Genomic DNA, 24686 nt, shown 5'->3' on the forward strand with positions numbered 1-24686 from the left:
TGAGTTAAGATGTTTTGATTGTAAGCCGAAGCGTACTTACAAATCTATATGAGTATATAATACATATATTGTATATATTATATATTATATCTAAGCACTGATTTACTGTGGTAAGATTTAGGCCAGTTTTCCAAAAAAATTCAATTTTAGCACGTGGATGTGAACACGGGCCAGTACTATTAATTTTAAAAATAGTAGGAATAACAGGATAAGCTCATTTATATGAATTTAATACATGTATAAATTATTGCGTTATTATACATTAGTAGGAAAAAGAAAGATTAATGCCGTACGGCGAATCGTATGTTACGTGTATGATATTATAATAGAAGTATTGAAGAATGCTTCGTTCTCTTTTCGTACGGGCTTAGTACACTAGTTGCTATTCACGGCCGTGAAAGAGGCCTTAACAATACACCCACTTACTTACTTAACTAATTATTATTATTATTATAAAAGGAAAACACCCCTTCGCTCGGCGCCAATAGCTTCTTAGATTATTTCTACGTATATAGGTAAAGCAACGAAGATCACTTGAGGGTCCCAGAGAATAAATAATTATAGAAATAGTCTAAAAATAGGAATTTAACCATGAAGAAGGATTTCAAAAATGGAAGCATAATCTCGTTAGATAAAACGCCAAATTATATCAGCTTTTAAAGTAAGAGGGGATAGAGTATTTTATTTTAAAATGACTTTAAGAGGTATATAGGACGATTGCTGCTATCTACCGTTCTGACAAGGAATCTAGAAAACGGAAGGACTACGCAATCAGCGAAGAGGTATTTGGAGACATTAATTGGTATGCTTGACCTAAACTTTTGTTCTACATGCCTAGAAATGGTATCGATTGCAAGGAACTTAGACTGAGAAAAGATGTATTTGAAGATAGTTCGTGAGCTTTCGATTGCAAGTATGTACAATCTAAGTTAGTGTCTCCTATCGGAAATACACGATAACTGAGAATGTATTTGTAGGAAAACTGGTGTACTCCACCTAAACGTGTGTTCTACAAGCCTGGAAATGTTATCCAATGCAAACTATGTAGAATTTAATGTTTGGTTCAGTTAAGAAACTAAATTCTAATACCTCCACTTTCATTATATTATACTGTACTCCTAATACTAGGAGACAAATTCTATAGGAACTCCCAAGCACACAATTTTCGAAATTACACAGACATCTATCAGAGCAATAGCGAAATTAAAACGATAATATAAGGTGAACCATGAATGACAAACTTGAACCCTCAAAATATTATATTTTTGTAAGTTGTTTCTATTTATTTTTCCAATTCTACGTTAATGCACATACATTATGTACATAATAATACACGCCTTCTTGTCAGAACTAATATTTTTGAGTTAATATGCTTTGATTTTAAGCCGAAGAGTACTTACAAATCTATATGAATATGTAATACATTAGTTATTAGAAATGGAAATGACATTATCTTATTGTATCACATACAGACTCTGTTAAAGCTGCAGTTTGTCATTTGATTTCTTCGTTAATATTATACCTAAGGACTGGTTTACTGTGGTAGGATTTAGGCGAGTTTTCCCAAAATTTTAAATTTTAGCACGTGGATGTGAACACGGGCCAATACTATTAATTTTTAAAATAGTGGGAATAACTGGATAAGATCATTGATATGAATTTAATACATGTATAAATTATTGCGTTATCATTCATTATTAGGAAAACAAAGATTAATGTCATACAGCGAATCGTATGTTACGTGTATGATATTATAATAGACGTATAGAAGAAATAGGAATGCTTCGTTCTCTTTTCGTACGGCCTAAATACACTAGTTGCTATTCACAGCCGTGATAGAGGCCTTACCAACACACTCACTTGCTTACTTTACTAATTATTATTATTATTATTATTATTATTATTACGAAAGCAAGACTCCCCTTCGCACGGCGCCAATAGCTTCTTAGATTATGTCTACGTATATAGGTAAAGCAACGAAGATCACTTGAGGGTCCCAGAGAAAAAATAATAATAGAAATAGTCTAAACATAAAAATTTAACAATGAAGATAGATTTCAAAAATGGAAGCATAATCTCGTTAGATAAAACGCCAAAGTATATCAGCATTTAAAGTAAGAGGGAGAGAGTATTTTATTTTAAAATGTGTGTAAAAGGTATATAGGACGATTGCTGCTATCTACCGTTCTGACAAGGAATCTAGAAAACGGAAGGAATACGCAATCAGTGAAGAGGTATTTGGAGACATTAATTGGTATGCTTGACCTAAACTTTTGTTCTACATGCCTAGAAATTGTATCGATTGCAAGGAACGTAGGCTGAGAAAAGATGTATTTGAAGATAGTTCGTGAGCTTTCGATTACAAGTACAGTATGTAGAATCTAAGTTAGTGTCTCCTATGGGAAATACACGAAAACCGATAATGTATTTGTAGGCAATTGGTGTACTCGACCTAAACGTGTGTTCTACAAGCCTAGAAATGTTATCGATTGCAATCTATGTAGAATTTAATGTTTGGTTCCGTTAAGAAACTAAATTCTAATACTTCCTCTCTCATTATACTATACCGTACTCCTAATACCATCTCATTGCACATCCTCATACTCATCCTCTTTCACAATAGCCCTGCCAAGACTCTGGATTTCGCTACCTGCTAGCATCAGGGACTGTGGAAATAAAATTGAATTCAAATGCAAATTTACTAGGCACTTGGTCAGTAATTGATTTCTTGTAAATAGTTTCCTTAATCTATCGTAAAATATTTCAATGTCCGATAATTTCATCACTATACAATTTTGTTATTCTAGGTTTAATTTGTAATTCAGTAAATATATAATAGGCCTATTCTTTGTTTTTCTATGATAAATTATCTAGCTTTCATTAGTCAGGTAATCCTTTCGTACTTTGATTTTTATTGTAATTGTAATTATTGTAAATTTAATATTGTAATTTTATTTGTAATTGTAACTGTAAATCTAATACTAATTGTAAATTTATTCTTCATATTATAGTTCGAATCTCCTGGTAGAGGGGCAGAAAAGGCCTGACGGCATTATCTCTACCAGGTTAAATAAATAAATGCTACTACTATCCTTCGCCCTCCTACAAAACTGACCTGCTACTGGTTTAAAAATCCAGCGAGGCAACCCTCTCTATTCGTGACACGCAATATAGTCACAGTGAATGCCATTTCAATATGAGGAGCAGTAAAGAACAAGAAGACTTAGTTTTTACATGAATGGAGAACATGAAGTAAGGACGTCTGCAGGAAGGCCTTATCAGATCGCCACGAAGGCCGGAGAGGTGCTTGCAGGCGGGCGTGGTCGGCGACAATACCGCGGCAGTGGCATTGGTGGCGCCTGGCCCGGCCTACGACACAGACAGACAGACAACTCAATTCAACTGACATGACGTGACGTGATGAACTGCCTTCACGCACTGCTAGTGTCTTCGTACTAGACCTAGCAGTTTTGGAATTTCCTAGAACTCTAGTACTTTTTATGAAAATATAACACATTTTTTCACGATAGTGTGTTTTCTTGTCGTTACAGCAAACGGCCATCACGATTGAAAATTGATTGTACTGAATTCACATTTTCCAATCTAGATAAGTATGTTGAAATATTACAAATAACAGCTCTGGCGTTGTAATGAAAACCACTGCCTCCTATGTATGCTACAATGCATGTAAAATTCATATCCAAAACGCACTGTTAATTAATATACATTACTTACTTACTTACTGACTGGCTGTTAAGGAACCCGGAGGTTCATTGCCGCCCTCACATAAGCTCGCCATCGGTCCCTATCCTGAACAAGATTAATCTAGTCTCTACCATCATATCCCACCTCCCTCAAATCCATTTTAATATTATCTTCCCATCTAAGTCTCGGCCTCCCTATACGTCTTTTTCCCTCCGGCCTCCCAATTAACATTCTATATGCATTTCTGGATTCGCCCATACGTGCTACATGTCCTGCCCATCTCAAACGTCTGGATTTAATGTTCCTAATTATGTCAGGTGTAAAATACAATGCGTGCAGTTCTGTGTTGTGAAACTTGCTCCATTATCCTGTAACTTCATCCTTCTTAGCCGCAGATATTTTCCTAAGCACCTTATTCTCAAACACCCTTAACCTCTGTCCCTCTCTCAAAGTGAGAGTCCAAGTTTCACAACCATATAGAACAACCGGTAACATAACTGTTTTATAAATTCTTTCAGATTTTTTACAGCAGACTAAATGACAAAAGCTTCTTAACCGAATAATAACAGGCATTTCCCATATTTATTCTGTGTTTAATTTCCTCCCAAGTATCATTTATATTTGTTACTGTTGCTCCCAGGCATCTGAATTTTTCCACCTCTTCAAAGGATAAATTTTCAATTTTTATATTTCCATTTCGTACAATGTTCTGCTCATATACTTTGTCTTTTCGGGATTTACTTCCAAATCTATCTCTTTACTTGCTTCAAGCAAAATTCTCGTATTTTCTCCAATCGTTATGGATTTTCTCCTAACATATTCACATCATCCGCATAGACAAGCAGCTGATGTAACCCGTTCAATTCCAAATTAATATACATTACACGAAACAAATCACTGCATTTTAAATATACTAAACTCTATTTCAACAATTTAAATTTCACTTAACAAATAAAGAAATAAATAAAAATTATTCCATTTGAATACGAAATATTACATGTACCTCAATCATTTTTAGCAGAAAGCTCACTTGATGTAATGGAAGGATTCACTGATGCTGAATTAGCCGATATTTATTTAATGTACGGAACAGCAAGAGAATCTGCAATCATGGCAAGGGAGCTAGTTATAATGGCTAGGATTTCAAAATCATGGGATTGCAAAGAATCTGTGTACGAAAGAATCGATCTCTTCGTCTTCGGATTGAGGATCCTGAAACGCTACGTGACGTTATTTCCTTCATAATGCGACGCAATGATTCTAAAAAATTATGCACTAGTTAGAAGAACTTTAACTTTTGTCAACATATTGAACAATTATCTATTTCGTATGTTTCTTTTATTTCAATAACAATTCTTAAATGTGAATTTATTTGAATTATTTCGTGGTAGCCTAGTTTAGAAGTAAATGCCATATCGTTTGTAAAGTTTTATTTCATCTTATAATTTAGATAACATTACTGAAATTATTTTCTTTCATAGCAGTCTATCATAGTTTTGAATTTTTGTCATCATCTTAACCGTGCTCATCTTTACTCAGACGTATTAGACTTCCTAATCTTCCCCAGTATGCCACTCCATTCAGACATTATTCAAAGGCTTTGTTAGTCCAAAGTCTATTATTTTTCAACTATTTCCGTGGGCATTTTCAACACTATTTCACATAGTCAGTAGTTTAGTAAGTAAATTAAACTCTGACTGCCCGGCTAGCTCAGTCGGTAGAGCATGAGATTCTTAATCTCAGGGTCGTGGGTTCGAGCCCCACGTTGGGAGACTTTTTTCCGGTAAATGTCAAAGATTTTAATTCTTCAATAGTGAACAATAACATACAACAACAACATAAGAATATTTGGAGGTACTTGTTGCATTCCCCAGTGGCGCAATTGGTTAGCGCACGGTACTTATAAGACAGTGCTCGTATCTTAACCGCGAGATGCCGGGGTTGTGAGTTCGAGCCTCACCTGGGGAAAATATTTTAAAACCAAGTATCATTTTAAGTCTCTTATTTAATGATGTTATAACAAGTAGGCCTTCTACTTTATTTAGCGATAGCGAGATGATATTTGGCGAGATGAGGCCGAAGAATCGCTATAGATTACCTAACATTCGCCTTACGGTTGGGAAAAACTACCAAGAAACCCAACCACGTAATCAACCAAAGCGGGAATGTAACCCACGCCAGATTAGCTGGCAAGCACCTCTGTCGACAGAGCTACGCCAGAACTACCTCTCATTTAACCAGCTATTAATTCTGCCAATCTTTCCGGTAATCTATCCATTTCCAACCTATAACTCCATTTCGAATTTTAAGTCTTCATGAGTTCTAGACTTTAATGGGCAACAATATTAATGTTAGTACAACAGGCATTTATTTGTCTCTCATGATATACAGTATCTCCTTGCAAAAGAAACACATTGTCTGCCCGGCTAGCTCAGTCGGTAGAGCATGAGACTCTTAATCTCAGGGTCGTGGGTTCGAGCCCCACGCTAGGCGAGCGTTGCTTTTATAGTTTCTGAAATTTTAGTTATTTCACTCTGAAAAGGTTTAAAATATCCAGACGGCTGGAAGAATCTGGTGCGAAACGATTTTGGTCTGATGCATGTGAAAGAGTTTCTCTCAGAATGGAGACAGCACTGATTGCTATTTGCACCATGTTGTCGTTGAAGTACGTCTGACAAAGGGTCGTTTTTGTCGTATTTTCTCGAGTTTCATGAGATTGTATATTTATTTTCCCGTTAAAAGAAGTATAAAGAGAAAATATTTTGATACTCCAAAAAATGTTTGGAGACTTTCTCAAAAATACCTATAATTTCTACTAAAAGTAATTATTCATTATTTTGAAATCAAAAGCAAAATTTCCATGAACTCGAGCTATCCTATATAGATAGCTGCTAGAAATGATATTTCATGTATGGCGTTCCCTGATAAATTGGCTCGTAAAAATACTGAATACTTTATGATGAGCCCCTACACAAAGAGACACAAACGGCATATAGCTATACAGTACGTTTCCTGTATCAAACTGAAAAGTGTATAATCGAAAAGTAAGATACAATCTCATGAGTCTCGTCTAAGGATCTCTGGAGAATACGTCCCTATTACATACATACTCCAACGACAACACGGTACCAATAGCACTCCCTCCTGTCTCCATTCTGAGAGAAACGTTGATTGGTACCAAAACCTCTTACATCATCGACCAACATCGTTTCGCACCAGTTTCTTCCAGCCGTCTGGATATTTTAAACCTGTTCAGAGTGAAATAACTAAAATTTCAGAAACTATAAAAGCAACGCTCGCCCAGCGTGGGGCTCTAACCCACGACCCTGAGATTAAGAGTCTCATGCTCTACCGACTGAGCTAGCCAGGCAGACAATGTACTGTTTTTGCAAGGAGATACTGTATATCATGAGAGACAAATGTCTGTTGTACTAACATTAATATTGTTGCCCATTAAACTCTAGAACTCATGAAGACTTAAAATTCGAAATGGAGTTATAGGTTGGAAATGGATAGATTACCGGAAAGATTGGCAGAATTAATAGCTGGTTAAATAAGAGGTAGTCCTGACGTAGCTCAGTCGACAGAGGTGCTTGCCAGCTAATCTGGCGTGGGTTACATTCCCGCTTGAGCTGACTACGTGGTTGGGTTTATCCGAGTTTTACCAACCATAAGGCGAATGTTAGGTTATCTATAGCGATTCTTCGGCCTCATCTGCCAAATATCATCTCACTATGACCATTTCCATCGACGCCAAACAACGTAGTAGGCCTAGTTGATATTACAACCTGCTTACAAATGGCTTTTAAGGAACCCGCAGGTTCATTGCCGCCCTCACATAAGCCCGCCATCGGTCCCTATGCGGTGCAAAATTAATCCAGTCTCTATCATCATATCCCACCTACCTCAAATCCATTTTAATATAGGCCTAGTTGATATAGCATCATTAAATAAGAGATTTAAAATGATACTTGGTTTCAAAATGTTTTTCCCACGTGATGCTCGAACTCACAACCCCGGCATCTCTCGGTTAAGATACGAGCACTGTCTTATAAGTACCGTGCGCTAACCAATTGCGCCACTGGGGAAGGCGAGAAACTGTTTCAAAAATTCTTATGTCGTTTTTGTATTTTCTTCTTCACCATTGAAGAATTAAAAACTTTTACATTTACAGGAAAAAAAAAACTCGCCCGACGTGGGGCTCGAACCCACGACCCTGAGATTAAGAGTCTCATGCTCTACCGACTGAGCTAGTCGGGCTGTGGCGGGCTTTGTTTACTTACAAAATACTTAGGCCTACTATGTGAAATAGAGTTGAAAATACCCAGTTGGAAAATAATAGACTTTGGACCTAACAAAGCCTTTGGATCCAGTCTGAATGGAGTGTCTTACTGGGGAAGGTTAGGAAGTCTAATACGTCTGAGTAAAGATGACCAGGGTTATGATGAAGACAAAAACTATTATTATTATTATTATTATTATTATTATTATTATTATTATTATTATTATTATTATTAGGTGCGACACGAAATTTTTACTTCAATCACTGTATGTTGTGTCTTGGTGTACTTACTTATTTACTGGCTTTTAAGGAACCCGAAGGTTCACTGCCGCCCTCACATAAGCCCGCCATCGGTCCCTATCCTGAGCAAGATTAATCCAGTCTCTATCATCATATCCCAGCTCCCTCAAATCCATTTTAATATTATTCTCCCATCTTCGTCTCGGACTCCCCAAAGGTTTTTTCCCTCCGGCCTCCCAACTAACGCTCTATATGCATTTCTGGATTCGCCCATACGTGCCACATGCCCTGCCCATCTCAAACGTCTTGATTTAATGCTCCTAATTATGTCAGGTAAAGAATACAAAGTATGCAGTTCTGCGTTGTGTAACTTTCTCCATTCTCGTGTAAGTTCATCCCTCTTAGCACCAAATATTTTCCTAAGAACCTTATTCTCAAACACCCTTAATCTCTGTTCATCTCTCAAATTGAGAGTCCAAGTTTCACAACCAAACAGAACAACCGGTAATATAACTGTTTTATAAATTCTAACTTTCAGATTTTTTGACAGCAGACTGGATGACAAAAGCTTCTCAACAGAATAATAACAGGCATTTCCCATATTTATTCTGCGTTTAATTTCCTCCCGAGTGTCATTTATATTTGTTAAATTAGGACTTGTCTTACACAGCACGTACGGTCAGAAGACCCGTGCATTGGATTTAAGAGAAAATTCTTATAATATAATATATCTGTATGTATAATATTGCTCAATAAATCCATCTAGTATATATTATATTTGTTACTGATGCTCCAAGATATTTGAATTTTTCCACCTCTTCGAAAGATAAATCTCCAATTTCTGTATTTCGATTTCGTACAATATTCTGGTCACGAGACATAATCAAATACTTTGTCTTTTCGGGATTTACTTCCAAACGTATCGCTTTACTTGCTTCAAGTAAAATTTCCGTGTTTTTCCTAATCGTTTGTGGATTTTCTCCTAACATATTCACGTCATCCGCATAGACAAGCAGCTGATGTAACCCGTTCAATTCCAAACCCTCTCTGTTATCCTGTACTTTCCTAATGGCATACTCTAGAGCAAAGTTAAAAAGTAAAGGTGATAGTGCATCTCCTTGCTTTAGCCCGCAGTGAATTGGAAAAGCATCAGATAGAAACTGACCTACACGGACTCTGCTGTATATTTCACTGAGACACATTTTAATTAATCGAACTAGTTTCTTGGGAATACCAAATTCAATAAGAATATTTTATAAAACTTCTCCCTTAACCGAGCCATATGCCTTTTTGAAATCTATGAATAACTGATGCACTGTACCCTCATACTCCCATTTTTTCTTCATTATCTGTCGAATACAAAAATTCTGATCAATACTTGATCCATTACGCCTAATACCGCACTGATGATCTCCAATAATTTCATCTACATGTGGAGTTAATCTTGTAACTGGAGAAAATCTCGGAAAAATAAAGCCAACCAGTTCGGATTACGAGTCCTAAATTACTACAGCAACTCACATATCAGCTAGTTGTTCAAACCATCAATTCATTCTTCTATTAATCTGTCCTGATAGATAAAATAAACGTGCACATCCCTTGTCCCTTGTCTCCCCTTCTGTTTTCTTCGCTGTTGTCTTTTCACTCGTGGTCGTTAGGCCTACATGGTACAACATTTTGTGGAGACCTGTACGATGCATTTCCTGAACTTTTCCATTTGCTCCCCACGCCTTCCAATCACTACAAGTGTATGTGCATTGTGTCCTTGTTATTAGCAGACAATCATAGCAAGTCTGGAATTGATTTACAGCGTCAGTCCACTCCGGAGACCCGGTTATTTATTTCCAGTGGAATGGAACGGCGTTATTAGACACTGTCGAAACTACTTTGCAACAAGAGCAACAGCGAGATCGGGATCTACATTTCAACAGGCGAATAAATACTTTTACATGGCAGTCAGGTAGAGAGAGAAAGAGAGAGAGAAAACCGTTCTGTGTTGGATAGCTTTTTTATTGTTGAGAAATTTTTATTTACATTTCATTTACCGTCAATTCACGTCCTAATTGAATATAAATATTTAGTTTTATTTAGGTTCAGACTTTTCGAAAGCCCAGTAGACGGATCATGTGAATTTAAATCTGTTTTCATATATTCTTAAGTTCTGAGTGTTATCAGTTTAAACACAGTACGTGCCTCTGTCGTATACCGGTTCCAGTGGAGCTTCGGAGAGGTCTCTAGCAGTAGCATTCCTTGCTAAACCTTCAGCTGTCCACGTTTCGACTCCCTAAAGAGAAATGGAAAATTAGTTTATGAAGTTTTCTAGTTTTGTAATGTCGTGTTGACAACTATTAAGAGAGATGTTTTCATATTGGTGCGGTTATTTATAAAATTTTTGTAATCAGTTTATTTATCAGTGCCAGAAGGGTATTCTAGGTGTTCTGTTTGACGCCGAGGTTCGCAGGTTTGAACTTCACCTGGAGCGATGTACTTAATTCAAAGGGTGATAATTAGGGACCGATTTTTATGTAATTATATATTATATTCCTTTTAACCTAACCGTATATAAATAACAAATCTTTGCGAATCTTGTAATTACCATTAATATATTAAAATTTGATACTACATATTTTACATATTTCCCCCATATTACATATTATGGCTTGGTAATACATAAATCTACATATTTAGGGGTTTTATTTATTTTTACTTCTTTAAAAAGAAAAAAAAAATACTTCTGCTGGGGAAGTTTACAATTTGAAATACACCGATTTAAAAAGGCTTTTTACCTATCCAAGAAAGGATATATTTCGGGACGAAACATAACGTCCTTAGTTCCAGGAAGTAATAGAGGCACTCACCCCATACCGCCCACTGTAAATATGAGTGAACAAAAGGCAGCCTTTCTCATACAACTACCTTGTATTGTAAAAATCACTCTGAGAATAGCGTTGCCTTCATGCGGTGGAGTGGGACGAGGACAACATGATTTGTCTCCAACTATAATTGTTCTGCACACGTCTTAACAAGCCGTTCCCATGCAAATTGTAACCTTACCCACCCTCTTCCTAATCCTTCCAGGGAAAACCATGAGCCGCAATAAAGTAGCCGACTTTTCAAGTAACAAACTGGAAAGATGTTGAAAAATTAAAATAAATAGCTTTTCATGTTATTGCTTGACCTCTTTACTTTAAATTTAGTACACCTACTATACGGAAATGGAATTTTCCCAGCAATTAGAAAGTATGGTTCTCGGCTGGAATAATCCTACCCTTCTGAATGAGGCAGGAATGTCACTTCTCAAACAACAGTTTGTAAATACCTATAGTTTGAGGTTTTAGTAGGTACTTTGTTTCTTACAGGGAGCAGCTAAAATGCATGTGTCCCACATCTCCTCTTATTTTCTCCTAATCCAGTAAAGCGAAACAGTGCTTGCAGAGTTCTGTTGTGTAATTCATTTCACTCAGTTCTCTAGTTTTAGTACTTACACTATAAAGTGCAAGTGAGTTTATCTACTGCTTTTAACTAACTAAAATGGCCTCTGTATCTTCAACCCTAACGACAAAAATAAAATCATGGATTGCGATGGACGAAGTTTTCACTACAGATGGAAAAATAGTAATGTGTCAAGTGTGCGGTAAAAAAGTCGGGTGCTCTATGAAATCACAACTGGAGAGTCTTACCTATCCCATACCTGCCAGATATTGATATTAAATATTTTCATGATTTTACATATTTTTCTTACATAAATATGTACATATTTCACACCTTGATATTACATAAAAATCTGGTTCCTAGTGATAATGATAAATATCCCAGCACAGCTTCCTCCGTTAGAGAGGCAAGACTAGAAGCTCGTAGCATAGATTTAGGGCACATGAATGAACCATGATCCTGTTAGAGAACCCCAGGAAAAATTTATTGGTCATTTTCTCGCCTACGTTAAACTTCGAGCTGAGTAACATCTACTGTTCGTCGTAACAAAATATTACGATTACCCGTGATTATTATAGATTTGCCTCCAAAATTATGGAATTACAGTCAAGAGAAAACTTATTGAGGAAAAGAAAATATTAAGGCCCAGTTTCACCAAACTTCGTTAAAATAACGCTAACAGCATGTTAACTAACGTGTTGTTAAAAATTAAGCATCCTGTTAGTGTAGTAGTGTTTCACCAACCATTTGAGGTACTTTGGTTATGGTAACATGATGTTAAGAGTAATGTAACAAGGAATCAAAGAAGCAGTGAGTCTCCATTCTGGGAGAAACTCTCTTCCATGCATCACACCAACATCGTCTCCCATCAGTTTCTTCCAGCCGTCTGGATATTTTATAGCTCTTCAGAGTGAAATAACTAAAATTTCAGAAACTATAAAAGTAACGCTCGCCCATCGTGGAGCTCGAACCCACGACCCTGAGATTAAGAGTCTCATGCTCTACCGACTGAGCTAGCCGGGCACACAATGAAGTGGTTTTGCAAGCAGGTGCTGTATATCATGCAAGACAAATAAATGCCTGCACTACTCACATTAATAGTGTTGGCCATTAAACTCTAGAACTCATGATGACTTGAAATTCTAAATGGTGTTATGGGTTGGAACTAGATAGATTACCGGAAAGGTTGGCAGAATTAACAGCATGTTAAACAAGACGTAGTCACTGGCGTAGCTCAGTCGACATAGGTGCTTGCCAGCTAATCTGGCGTGGGTTCCATTCTCGCTTGGACTGATTACGTGGTTCGGGTTTTTCCGAAGTTTACCCAACCGTAAGGCGAATGTTAGGTAATCTATGATGATTCTACGGCCTCATCTCGGCAAATATCACCTCGTTATTACCATTTCCATCGACGCTAAATAAAGTAGAAGGCCTAGTTGATACAACATCATTAAATAAGAGACTTAAAATTATACTTGGTTTTAAAATACTTTCCCCAGGTGAGGCTCGAACTCACAACCCCGGCATCTCTCGGTTAAGATACGAGCACTGTCTTATAAGTACCGTGCGCTAACCAATTGCGCCACTGGGGAACGCGGGATACTGTTTCAAATGTTATTATGTCGTTTTTGTATTTCATTGTTCACTATCGAAGAATTAAAATCTTCGACATTTAGCGGAAAAAAAAGTCGCCCAGCGTGGGGCTCGAACCCACGACCCTGAGATTAAGAGTCTCATGCTCTACCGACTGAGCTAGCCGGGCACGTACTGGACTCGTCTTGCAGGGAGGTATATCATTATAGACAAATGCCTGTTGTACTAACATTAATATTGTTGGCTATTAAACTCTAAGGGCCGTATTCATAGACATTTTTAGCGCGGGCTTCCGGTGGATGATCAGCGTTTTTCGCATTCATAAACCAGTGTTAGCGATAGGATATGATTTGAATTCTGTACTAGTAACCAGTGGATAGCCGGGGCTAGCTTAGTACGTTCGTAGCGCGGGCTAAGCAGGATTCATATCATATCATATCATATCGCTAACACTGGTTTATGAATACGAAAAACGTTAGTTGGCTGATCATCCACCTAAATCCCGCGCTAAGAATGTCTATGGATATGGCCCTAGAACTCATGAAGACAAAATTCGAAATGGAGTTATAGGCTGGAAATGGATACATTACCGGAAAGGTTGACAGAATTAATAGCAGGTTAAATAAGAGGTAGTCACTGGCGTAGCTCAGTCGACAGAGGTGCTTGCCAGCTAATCTGGCGTGGGTTACATTCCAGCTTGGACTGACTACGTGGTTGGGTTTATCCGAGGTTTTCCCAACCGTAAGGCAAATGTTAGGTAATCTATGACGATTATTCGGCCTCATCTCGCCAAATATCATCTCGGTATCACCATTCTCATCGACGCTAAACAACGTAGTAGGCCTAGTTGATATTACAACCTGCTCACAAATGGCTTTTAAGGAACTCGCAGGTTCATTGCCGCCCTCACATAAGCCTGCCATCAGTCCCTATGCTGTGCAAGATTAATCCAGTCTCTATCATCATAACCCACCTCACTCAAATCCATTTTAATATAGGCCTAGTTGATATAGCATCATTAAATAAGAGACTTAAAATTATACTTGGTTTTAAAATATTTTCCCCAGGTGAGGCTCGAACTCACAACCCCGGCATCTCTCGGTTAAGATACGAGCACTGTCTTATAAGTACCGTGCGCTAACCAATTGCGCCACTGGGGAAGGCGAGAAACTGTTTCAAATATTCTTATGTCGTTTTTGTATTTTCTTCTTCACCATTGAAGGATTAAAAACTTTGACATTTACCGGGGAAAAAAAAGTCGCCCAACGTGGGGCTCGAACCCACGACCCTGAGATTAAGAGTCTCATGCTCTACCGTCTGAGCTAGCCGGGCAGTCAAGGTTTGGTATACTTACTAAACTACTTACTAGTGTTGAAAACGCCCACGGAAATAGTCGGAAAATAATGGACTTTGAATCAGTCTGAATGGAGTGGCTTACTGGGGAATATGGCCACGGTTATGATGATGACAAAAATGATTATTCTCAAAAGTATGGTGGACTTCTAAATAACAAAATAATTTAAAGTAATGTTATCTGAATTATAAGATGAAAGAAGACTTTACAAACGATATGGCATTCATTTTTAAACTATCATGAAATAATTCAAATAAATTCACATTTAAAAATTGTTACTGAAATAAAATACACATACGAAATAAGATAATTGTTCAATTGTTAACAAAAGTTAATGTTCTTTTAACTAGTGCATTATGTTTTTTTTTAGAATCGTTGTGTCGCATTATGAAGAAAACAAGGTCATGTTGCGGTTCACGATCCCCGGTCCGAGGACGAAGAGTTCGATTCTTTGGAACGGACATTAGTCTTTTTGTAATCCCATGATTTTGAAATCCTAGCCATTAGAGCTCCCTTGCCATGATTGCAGATTCTCTTGCTGTTTCATACATTAAATGAATATAGGCTAATTTAGCATCTGTGATCCTTCCATTACATCAAGTGAGCTTTCTGCAAGGTTAATGACCCTTAACTGACTTAGGAAGAGTGTTCATGCTGAGTGGAAAGACGTGCATATACAGTAGTCTAAACCGACAGGCGTTTCATAGTACGATATTCATAAAACATCAGACGTAAAATATGTTACACATTTAAGGAAAAACTTTCAGAGCAAGGGAAAAAGTAAATGGGCGTTGTTTTACATGCATTTTTACTAAACAAATATCAAAATATTTACACCTATACCTCTAACACCGTGTATGGATATGAATTTGAACCTGTGGATGTCTACGAAGAAATACAAAGCCCGGACATCCAGAAAGTGATCGACACATCATTTCGATCGACAACAAAGAAACGTACGAATTTCTAAGAAACTTGTAATATATTTAATAATAATAATAATAATAATAATAATAATAATAAACGACACTAGGGAGGAAATTAAACACAGAATAAATATGGGAAATGCCTGTTATTATTCGGTTGAGAAGCTTTTATCATCCAGTCTTCTGTCAAAAAATCTGAAAGTTAGAATTTATAAAACAGTTATATTACCGGTTCTTCTGTGTGGTTGTGAAACTTGGACTCTCACTTTGAGAGAGGAACAGAGGTTAAGGGTGTTTGAGAATAAGGTTCTTAGGAAAATATTTGGGGTTAAGAAGGATGAAGTTACAGGAGAATGGAGAAAGTTACACAACGCAGAACTTCACGCATTGTATTCTTCACCTGACATAATTAGGAACATTAAATACAGACGATTTAGATGGGCAGGGCATGTAGCACGTATGGGCGAATCCAGAAATGCGTATAGAGTGTTAGTTGGGAGGCCGGAGGGAAAAAGGCCTTTGGGGGGGCCGAGACGTAGATGGGAGGATAATATTAAAATAGATTTGAGGGAGGTGGGATATGATGGTAGAGACTGGATTAATCTTGTTCAGGATAGGAACCAATGGCGGGCTTATGTGAGGGCGGCAATGAACCTCCGGGTTCCTTAAAAGTAAGTAAGTAAGTAAGTAATTCCTAAGTTATTGATTGCTGTCAGCTTGTCGGTGACGATAAATATTTTTTTTTTGCTTACTTTGTACTTTATAAAGTACATTATACTTGTATTAAAACAATATTATGTGAGTGGGGGATAGAAGTTATCCCTGGCAGGGATGTTATTATGAATTTATGAGAGAGCGGTAAGTTTCCAACAGGGGGAAATCCCCTCATTCCCCTCGTTAATTCGCACCCTGCTTAAGCTACCTCAGTTGAATTTCAGAGACTGAAAACCAACTCCTAAAAAGCCACTCATCATCTCATTTCTGCTTGTCGAGAGTTTGACGCATAATGCTATTAGCTATGCTCTAACAGGTAAACGCAGGATTTCCACCCACCCCTTCCCTACGCCTCACAAACACACATTTTCGACTAATGAAATAAAACATAGTCTATCCGCTGGAGTTGGAAATAACGTAAAGTACATCGCTAAACAAAATGAAAAGGGAAGCAACAGATTCTGACGTTTATGCTTGTGGTTTGTAACACGCTTGTTGAAAACCGTATAAAGTTCTTTGTGTTCGGTCTTCCATCATATCGTTGTTCCATTTCAGTTACACCACTGCCTCAGTGTGACTAATGTGTAGGAACGTGTCGACGAGAAAGGTAGGCGTTGCGAGTCTTGGAAGAGAACTGACTGACTATCTCTTTACTTCTCTGAAGCGACAGCTAAGAACTTCCACATTTCAGCGCTTCCGCATCTCACCGGACGGCAGGTGTGATCAGAATGTTCCACAACACGAATTCCTATCTCCTCTAATTTTATTTCTTACTAGCCGTACCCGTGCGCTCCGCTGCACCCGTTAGAAATAAATATAAAGTAATTACATAATTAAAATAGGACGTTTGATCCAGGGAACATTCGTGTTTGATAGGGGATAAATCGATGAAAGAGTAATGGAACGGAGAAAAATTCTGTCCGGCGCCGGGATTTGAACCCGGGTTTTCAGCTCTACGTGCTGATGCTTTATCCACTAAGCCACACCGGATACAACTCCGACGCCGGTTAGAATCGTCTCAGATTAAGCTCCAACTCTTGGGTTCCCTCTAGTGGCCGCCCTCTGCACTACGTCATAGATGTCTATGAACGCAGGACCGAAGTCCACACATGTGCTGAGGTGCACTCGGTATGAGTGACTAGTTGGCCGGGATCCGACGGAATAAGCGCCGTCTTAAATCACGAAGTGATTTACGCATATCATATATATTATTTTAATGTACCGAAGTACATATGATATTTCCATGCAGATATTCTGCGTCATCATACGATGAAAGAGTAATGGAACGGAGAAAAATTCTTTCCGGCGCCGGGATTTGAACCCGGGTTTTCAGCTCTACGTGCTGATGCTTTATCCACTAAGCCACACCGGAGACATCTATGACGTAGTGCAGAGGGCGGCCACTAGAGGGAACCCAAGAGTTGGAGCTTAATCTGAGACGATTCTAACCGGCGTCGGAGTTGTATCCGGTGTGGCTTAGTGGATAAAGCATCAGCACGTAGAGCTGAAAACCCGGGTTCAAATCCCGGCGCCGGAGAGAATTTTTCTCCGTTCCATTACTATTTCATCGTATGATGACGCAGAATATCTGCATGGGAATATCATATGTATTTCGGTACATTAAAATAATATAGAGGATAAATCGTTTAATGTGTTACTTAATTTAAATTGTATTTAAATAATTAAAATGCGATCATTTTGGTCCAGAGAGCAATCTTTGTTGCAATGACAATTCCTTTAACATGTTTCTTAATTGTTATTACATGCAACCATAGTTTAATGTAGATTGACATTTCTTTTAGTTTTAATGTGTCGTACTTGCTATATCTTTCCATTTAATTATGGTAATAACTTAATTTTAACCCTTGTTATGAAGTCAGCTTCTAAATACTGGTTTTCAGAATCAAATTCGTATTATTTTTTAACCAAATTTTCAATCATTTCACGAAATAAAGAGATTGTTTTGTTAAATCTTTACGAGATTTTTAGAAACCCCATAAATCACACATTTCCAAACTTGAATATTGGGACATATTATATTTAAAAATATTATTTTGCATACAGAAATATTCATTATGTTTTTACCAAATTTTCCCATTTCAAATATTCCTATTCTTAACTCATGCATTTCTTTTAAACAGTTTTTCTGTTTCCTTAAAACTTTGTATTTCGTGACTTAAGAGGTTAGATACAGTTTACAGCAGTAAAATGTTTCGAAATATTAATTTTTTCCCTCTATTACTGTATCTTGTACAATAATGAAAATTGATATGTGTAAAACACTGTTCTTCTGCTATATGAGAAAAATATTTTTACGATAAAAAAAATATATATAAGCCTATATTTTTTCAAAATTCAAAATGGTGATAGTTCACTGTGGAGTGATGAAGCGTTTCCCTCACAACTCATAAACTTGTTAACTTTTTCATGTTCTCTCTCTTTTATTTTATTGCTGTAACTCATGTTTACAATATCATGCTCTTTCAAATACGTTCCTTAATAAACAATATATTTTTATTTTGTATTAGACCATTTTTTAAATGAATTTTTTTTTATCAGATAATCTATGAAAGGTAGAGAAGTGATTTTGAATTTTATTGTGGATTATGCATAAATACACATAAAAAATTTCATCACAGAATCTTGGGTAGTTTTTGAGTTAGGGGGTAAACGCTTCATAAATGCCACCATTTTGAATTTAAAAAATCTATTTTTTTTTATTGTAAAAATATTTGTTTCATATAGCAGAAGGACAATACTTTACAAATACTAATTTTCATTATTGTACAAGATACAGTAATGGAGGAAAGGAATGTTAAATATTTCCAAAATTGCTCAAAAAACCGATTCAATTTAGATTAAAATGTCAACTTTTAAAGAACTGTCAGTATCTGTCGTTGTGGTACATAAATATTTCATTTCGACTGAGAGACAAAGTTGCAGCTACAAAAGTAAACTATTATGGTTATAAGTAAAACAGATTAATTACGAATTCTATAGTAGCTCAATGATAAAGTATTTATATTCTGAATGGTGCACGACGCAGTTTATAATATATTTTAGAAAATTCCACTCTCATTTCTACACTTTGAAACTCGTGAGCAAAGATCCATGTTATTCGTTCGTTAGAAATGTACTACTACCAACGTAAGTGGACAGAAGTCGTCCACCTCAATTTACACTTCTGGGACATTTTGATCGCACCTCGTATAAAAATGGATTGTAAACAAGTTGTATTGGCAGTTCCCTCAGGCGAGTGTTGGTTTAATTATTTAAATGTGAAACACTAATTCATATTTCTCTCCGTACTTAATTTTCTTAATAGAGCATCTCCGCCTTAACCTGAAAGAGTTCCAACGACTGCCATGAGAGCCAACAGTAGCTGTATTCAAAATAGCAAATCAACAGCGCCACGCTAGAAAAATTATGTGCGCATACATTATGCAGTCAGCTAGACTTATAGGACGCGGGTTCAGGGGAAAGAACGCAATCAGGAATGTGGAGAGAAATAATGAAACAAAACGGGGGATATTTTATATACGAGTTCAAAGCAATCTTCGGTTTTGCTTAATTTATATACAGGATAAGTCAGAATGAAAGGTAATCCCTGTGGTGGTTGAGTGGTCAGACCTCTGATCTGTCACGCAGGCGGCCCGGGTTCGAGTCCGGGATAGGCCTGGGATTTTTCATTGACTATTACACTCTTACTACGTCATACTACTTTTGACCAATAAAACGGTACGAAAGGACGTATTTCAACCAATCATGGCTGCTTATCGCACAATTTTATCGCGTCCCTAGCATTTGTTTCTTTGTTTGCCAACATTTGAAACTGCGCTGGTCTGGACGTCAAAAAGAAATATATATATATATATATATATATATATATATATATATACATATATATATATAATTACAAACCACTCCAGTCGATGCACAGCAGTTTCAAATATGACTCGCATTGGCATTCAAGAACAAGTATTAATAAAAATCACTGATCATACCTATGCATCTTCTGAAATCCGATTTACAAATAAATGAAGAGCACCATTGGAAATCCTGAATAAGTTGAATACACCATGTAGGCCTAAATCAACGAGTTCCACTTCTATTACGCACACGTCCAATATAACATCAATTGAACCACCAACCACATTCAAATTTGAAAATCGTACATTCAATAATTATTCCTTTTAAAATTATTCATTCGGAAAGTCTGAATAAGTTGAATATACCATGTAGGCCTAAATCAACGAGTTCCACTTCTATTACGCACAGTCCAATATAACATCAATTGAACCACCAACCACATTCAAATTTGAAAATTGTACATTCAATAATTATTCCTTTTAAAATTATTCATGTTTATTTTTTATGTCATCGTCGTTAATTAAAACTTTTCTAACACTTGTGTATAGTCTATTAGTTAGGTTATGTTATAGCTTCTGATATATGATATTATGGATAGTCACGTATCAGAGATTGTTTAATATTACGATTTATTGAAAATCATCTGTCAAGTGACGTTGATTACTGGGATTCGGATAATTGAAGTGGAATGTTGCATTTTAATAAAAATGAAACTGAATCAACAAAGCCATCTTGACTAGTAACATTGCCATCGTGTATAACAGATCGAGAACTTCTCGACGAGAAGGCATTGCTCACTACTGCCATCTAGCATGCATCTAGGGTAATATTTGTAATGTTGAGATGGTACAATAATACATTTGAAGACAGTTGTATTTTCGTAAGTCAATTAATATTTTATTGTATTGGAGTACTTCGTTACTTCTAATCTTTATATACTTTCTTCTAATCGTGTAATAGTCAATTAAATCCCACTCGAGTTTTGATTTTCTCTAGATAAATCAAAACCTCTAGTGAGATTACTGTTGAAAAATCCATAGTCACACTTGTAGAGGACAAGGTCACAGTTGGGGTTTTTCTCGGGGTTCTCCCATTTTCCCCATATTAGGAATTTACATCATTCCGTCACCATTTCTCCATTTCGTCGGCTGGCGACGCACGGAGGGGGCTGGTTTAGGGACGAGGGAGGTTGCCTGCTAGAAACCTGGGTACATAGCGAACCTTAGTGTAGTCAGCCGGTGTGGGTTGGAAATGCGCCTAGACCGTAACAGATCGCAGTGTTAGGCCATAGTGCCCCCCTCCCGTAAAATCAATTCAATTCAGGAGGAAAGGTACAGTAGTGGCAAAAAAAAAAAACCGGACCGATCCTCCAGCTGATTTCAGAGCCTTGTTCACTCCAGATCAGGATAGACTGGTAACTAAGAATTTCGTGGTTCGAATCCTGCCTGGGAAGGAAACTTTTTTTTTTTTTTCCTTATTCAAATTTATTCCCAATACTTTTCGATTCAGAAATATTCGTTATGTTTTTACCAACTTTTCGCATTTCAAATTTCCTATTCTTAACTCATGCATTTCTTTTAAACAGTTTTTCTGTTTCCTCAAAACTTTGTATTTCGTGACTTAAGTGGTGAGGTACAGCTTACAGCAGTAAAATGTTTCGAAATATTCATTTTTTCCCTCTATTACTGTATATTGTACAATAATGAAAATTGGTATGTGTAAAACACTGTCCTTCTGCTATATGATAAAAATGTTTTTACGATTTAATTTTTTTTTTTTTTTTCAAAATTCAAAATGTTGTCACTTCACTATGCAGTGATGAAGCGTTTCCCTCATAACTAAAAAACTTGTTAACTTTTTCATGTTCTCTCGCTTTTATTTTATTGCTGAAACTCGTGTTAGAATATCATGCTCTTTCAACTAAATTCCTTAATAAATAATATATATTTTTTTTTATTTTGTGTAATAGAAAATTCTAATATTTGACCATTTTTAAATGAATTTACTTTTTATCAGACAATCTATCAAAGGTAGAGAAGTGATCTTGCATCATATTGTAGATATGACATGCATAAATACACACGAAAATATTCATCACAGAATGTTGGATAGTTTTTGAGTTATGTGGGAAACGCATCATCACTGCACAGTGAACTAAATTAAAAAAAATATGTAAATAATTTTTTTTAATCGTAACAATATATATATATTTTTTTTTCATATAGCAGAGGGACAGTGTTTTACACATACTAATTTTTATTATTGTACAAGATACAGTAATGGAGGAAAAAAATTTTATTGTTGTAAGCTGTACCTAACTCCTTAATGGATGAATGAACAAAATATTGAGTGAGAAAAATGTATTGAAAACAACAAAATTTGACGGAAGAATCAAAGAAGTTAGGAAAGAAGAAATAAAATTTAAATTATGGTTTATTTAACGACGCTCGCAACTGCCGAGGTTATATCAGGGTCGCCGGTGTGCCGGAATTTTGTCACGCGGTAGTTCTTAAATATGCCAGTAAATCTACTGACATGAGCCTGTCGCATTTAAGCACACTTAAATGCTATTGACCTGCGCCGGGATCGAACCGGTAACCTCCAGCACAGAACGCCAGCGCTATACTAGCTACGCTACACAGGACGACAAGAATAAATAAAATGAAAGAAAGGGATTGGGGGGGGGGGAACGCGAGAGAAGCGTTTTCTTCGGAGGGATTGAAGAAGATAAGGCGGACGATATCTCTGGACGCTGAGATCGTGGGATTTCTCTGTAATCGCTTGACTGAATGCAGAAAATTGTAGTCACTCCAATACGGATTATCTGTTAGCAACTCAAGATTCGGTCCAAAGCTTTCTAAATGGAAGAAGGTCTACACAAGCTGCATATCGATTACCCCCTCCCTAACCCTCTCGAATACGAAGGCTTTCTTAATGTCGAATGCATGTACAAGCACCTGCAAGGGAGCAAGAACCGCTTCACTCACTTTGAGAAGTAAGAAAACAAGTCATTTCAACGATTCTGAGTTAAGACTGATTAATAATCCAATTTCTACTTACTCAGAGTTGTGGGGCCAGCCTTGTTCTTCTTCGCTGCTGCAGGCATTCCCAAACATCCTGAAACAATAATGTCATGTTCTCAAAAACGAAAACATTGTCTGTGAAAGAAAAAAGTATAATGCCAAACTAGAATTCGCAAGTGACGCAATCTTTACTTGGTGAATCTTCCACTCCACCTCCTCAGATTTGTGCAGGACATTATTTTCCGCAAATAAGGTAGGTGTCCCTGATATGGCCATACTAAGGTTTGAGAATTTTTCTAGCCGCCAATTTCCTTTCCCCATAAAAATAGCTTTAATTGTCCAGAAAGCTTTAACTTTTTTGGGTTATTTTACGACGCTGTATCAACATCTAGGTTATTTAGCGTCTGAATGAAATGAAGGTGATAATGCCGGTGAAATGAGTCCGGGGTCCAGCACCGAAAGTTACCCAGCATTTGCTCGTATTGGGTTGAGGGAAAACCCCGGAAAAAACCTCAACCAGGTAACTTGCCCCGACCGGGATTCGAACCCGGGCCACCTGGTTTCGCGGCCAGAAGCGCTGACCGTTACTCCACAGGTGTGGACTCCAGAAAGCCCCAAATTCCAAAAGTCTACCTAGTGGCATATATCAGGAACGTGTGCGTATCATATGGCCACCCTTGTTCCATGTTCTATAAATTGTGATTGTTTTCAGTTTGATAGCACAGTTGTGTTAAAATTAAATAATTTTGATGTAAAATGAATAAAAATGACACTTAATAATCTTTTTTATAATTCAAAAGTGTAGTCAAAATAGGTTTTTCCATAAAAATTAAGTTGTTTTTCTTAAAATGCAAAATTTTTGCGTAATCCCAGCTATAAGGCATGTAAATTTGTCAGGTGAAAAAACAAAAGTGAAATGAACTTGATATGGTCATGGTGCATTTAATATGGCCATATCAGGTACAGGTAATCTTTCACGAAAATCGTTTGATTATGAACAACTTGTAAAAGATACGCCATCAACGACAACACCAATCAACATAACATTAAAAACTGAATGGAGTACGATGGTTTTCATGAACAAGTCTTTGAAAAATATGCATAAAACAAAGGAGACTTACCAGAGAAAAATAAGAAGAGATCACATGAAAACCGCAAAACAGGCAACTGACGCCATGTTGCTCAACCTGACTGGATGGAAAACGATCAAGTGACATACCAGGATGCCCTTTCACTGGATGCTGCTGCAATTTAGCAGATTTTTTTGTTAACTAACTCACAATAGGGGGGTGGCCATATCAGGAACATGGCCATAACAGGAGCACCCACCTTATTCCACTCTCTAAAATTAATAATCCTGAACATAGAAATTTTCATTTTCAAAGTAAAAGTTAAGCACTTCGTGATAATCAGCACAGTTTTACAATGCCTAATTTAAGCTTTACCTTCATGGCTACTGGAAACTTCGAGTCAGTACTTCTTATACTCTATCTTAAATTTAGCTCAGGTTTTTTAAAGAAAATATTTTACAAGTTTTGAAACATATT

General features: G+C 36.9%; 1 protein-coding gene, 1 long non-coding RNA gene and 10 other non-coding genes across 14 annotated transcripts in view; 4 read left to right on the forward strand and 8 right to left on the reverse strand.

The window, feature by feature from the left end:
* Positions 1 to 24686, forward strand: part of LOC138702841 (fibrillin-2-like) — an 868508-nt gene that overhangs the window by 703423 nt on the left and 140399 nt on the right. The window lies entirely within an intron of this gene.
* The window catches only part of LOC138702843 (uncharacterized), a 79324-nt gene that overhangs the window by 9130 nt on the left and 45508 nt on the right, over positions 1 to 24686 (reverse strand). Inside the window, exon 2 of the long non-coding RNA XR_011332908.1 lies at positions 23177 to 23233. This is a non-coding gene — a long non-coding RNA (uncharacterized lncRNA). The remainder of the gene's footprint in view (positions 1 to 23176; positions 23234 to 24686) is intronic.
* TRNAK-CUU (transfer RNA lysine (anticodon CUU)) lies at positions 5405 to 5477 on the forward strand. The gene has a single exon. It is a non-coding gene; the product is annotated as a tRNA-Lys (tRNA).
* Positions 5573 to 5673, forward strand: TRNAI-UAU (transfer RNA isoleucine (anticodon UAU)). The gene is made up of 2 exons: positions 5573 to 5610; positions 5638 to 5673. It is a non-coding gene; the product is annotated as a tRNA-Ile (tRNA).
* On the forward strand, positions 6126 to 6198 carry TRNAK-CUU (transfer RNA lysine (anticodon CUU)). Its single transcript has one exon. It is a non-coding gene; the product is annotated as a tRNA-Lys (tRNA).
* Positions 7003 to 7075, reverse strand: TRNAK-CUU (transfer RNA lysine (anticodon CUU)). Its single transcript has one exon. It is a non-coding gene; the product is annotated as a tRNA-Lys (tRNA).
* Positions 7893 to 7965, reverse strand: TRNAK-CUU (transfer RNA lysine (anticodon CUU)). Its single transcript has one exon. It is a non-coding gene; the product is annotated as a tRNA-Lys (tRNA).
* TRNAK-CUU (transfer RNA lysine (anticodon CUU)) lies at positions 12610 to 12682 on the reverse strand. The gene has a single exon. It is a non-coding gene; the product is annotated as a tRNA-Lys (tRNA).
* Positions 13151 to 13251, reverse strand: TRNAI-UAU (transfer RNA isoleucine (anticodon UAU)). The gene is made up of 2 exons: positions 13214 to 13251; positions 13151 to 13186 (listed from the first exon to the last, which is right to left on the reverse strand). It is a non-coding gene; the product is annotated as a tRNA-Ile (tRNA).
* On the reverse strand, positions 13349 to 13421 carry TRNAK-CUU (transfer RNA lysine (anticodon CUU)). Its single transcript has one exon. It is a non-coding gene; the product is annotated as a tRNA-Lys (tRNA).
* Positions 14312 to 14412, reverse strand: TRNAI-UAU (transfer RNA isoleucine (anticodon UAU)). Its single transcript has 2 exons — positions 14375 to 14412; positions 14312 to 14347 (listed from the first exon to the last, which is right to left on the reverse strand). It is a non-coding gene; the product is annotated as a tRNA-Ile (tRNA).
* TRNAK-CUU (transfer RNA lysine (anticodon CUU)) lies at positions 14512 to 14584 on the reverse strand. Its single transcript has one exon. It is a non-coding gene; the product is annotated as a tRNA-Lys (tRNA).

This window comes from Periplaneta americana, chromosome 7, assembly GCF_040183065.1.
Source record: "Periplaneta americana isolate PAMFEO1 chromosome 7, P.americana_PAMFEO1_priV1, whole genome shotgun sequence".
NCBI classification, from domain to species: domain Eukaryota; kingdom Metazoa; phylum Arthropoda; class Insecta; order Blattodea; family Blattidae; genus Periplaneta; species Periplaneta americana.